Source organism: Amblyraja radiata, unplaced genomic scaffold, assembly GCF_010909765.2.
Source record: "Amblyraja radiata isolate CabotCenter1 unplaced genomic scaffold, sAmbRad1.1.pri scaffold_471_ctg1, whole genome shotgun sequence".
Classification (NCBI taxonomy): domain Eukaryota; kingdom Metazoa; phylum Chordata; class Chondrichthyes; order Rajiformes; family Rajidae; genus Amblyraja; species Amblyraja radiata.
Window position 1 is genome coordinate 45,026 of NW_022630557.1, and position 1,608 is coordinate 46,633.

The 1,608-nt window shown below is 62.5% G+C and overlaps 1 long non-coding RNA gene across 1 annotated transcript; it reads right to left on the minus strand.

The window, feature by feature from the left end:
• Positions 1–285: 285 nt before the first annotated feature.
• LOC116970001 lies at positions 286–1,513 on the minus strand. Its single transcript, XR_004410987.1, has 3 exons — positions 1,397–1,513; positions 1,010–1,057; positions 286–381 (listed from the first exon to the last, which is right to left on the minus strand). It is a non-coding gene; the product is annotated as an uncharacterized LOC116970001 (long non-coding RNA).
• Between the last annotated feature and the right edge of the window lie 95 nt (positions 1,514–1,608).

The window sequence follows — 1,608 nt, forward strand, 5'->3', positions numbered from 1 at the left end:
CCACACAGTCCACGGGTGAATGTGACGTCACAAGGCCAGGAACCGAGCGGCTCCGGGCCTCGGGTCAACCAGCGCTGCAACGCTCCAGCTGTGATTCATTCCCACCAGATGTTGATCGGGACTGTTCCCCCCCTGAACCCCGTCATTGCAGGAACATTATGGGCAGCAGCAGCCCCCCCCCCCCCTCCCCCCAGTGCAGTCAGTAAATTAGCAGCAACTCAGAGAGCGAAGCGCAAAGTCCAAATCACCAAATCAGCTGTAGATGCGCTCATTGCTCCCCCCCACCATTGCAGCCCCCCCCCCCCCAACACACAGCAGAAACCCGCCAAATTGTCCCGCTCTCCACCGACGCTCCTGTACCGGCGGCGGCATACGGCGGCCCTGGGGGAAACAGACAGAGAGAGAGTTGGTTACAGAGCGACACAAGCCCACCCGTGTAGCAGTAGTACTGACCCCCGCCCCCTGCCGGCAATACACTCCCCCAGCACCACAGGACAGTACAGCACAACAACAGGCCCTTCGGCCCACACTGGCTGTGCCGACCATGCTGCCCACACCGACTATCTGTCTGCGCGTCACCCTCCCCCCCGCTCCCCGCATGTCCACGTGTCCATCCACAAGTCTCTTTAATGTCACTGTCGTGTCTGTGTCGCCCCCCCCCATCCCCTCAATTATCAGCAATAAAACCACCCCCCCCCCCCACCCCGGGATTAGCTTCCCCCCCTCCAGGAAATACCCACCCCTCCCCTCACTGGATATAATACCCACCCCCCCACCAACACACACACACACACCGCTGGCATAAACCTCCCCCAAACCCCCACCCCACCACATACACACAAACAGTAGCCCCTCCCCTCGCAACGGGGCATTAAACCCACAGCTCCCCCGCCCGGTATATCCCCCCCCCCCTCCCCGGTGATGAAACCCCCACCCACCGGGAATTATACCCACTGCCCCCCTCCCTCCAGCAGAATAAACGCCACCCCCACAGGGTCCCAGTTCCTACCTCAGGCTGGAGCAGAGGAGTTTGATGAGTTTTCCCCGCGCTCCGAGGCTGCGGAGGGAAGGAGCGACGTTACACGTCAACTGGCGACGCCGTGGGTGCAGTGAGGCGCGGACAGACGGGCACGCGCACGGGGACGCAGGGACTCGCACGGACACGTACACGTGGCGGGGACGCGCACAGACGGTCACAGCGCAGACACGTGGACAGGTTCGCAAGGGTCACACTGACGCGCACAAAAATACACGGACACACACGGACGCGCGCAGGGACACACGGACACACACGGACGCGCGCAGACACAGACACACGGACACGCGCAGACACACACGGACACGCTCACAGACACACGGACGCGCGCACAGACACAGACACAGACACAGTACTTACTCTTGGTGGCATTGTAGCCGCTCTTCCCCGCTATAAAACACAGAGACAGTTGTCAACCCTCAGCTCTCAACCCAATCACACAGCGGACACGGGCTGGGCTGTGACCGGGAAGAGTGGGACAAGAGCTGGGCCCGGCCCCGACACCCACACCCACACTGGTCCCCACACCCACACCGGCCCCCACACCCACCCCCACACCCACACCCACACCG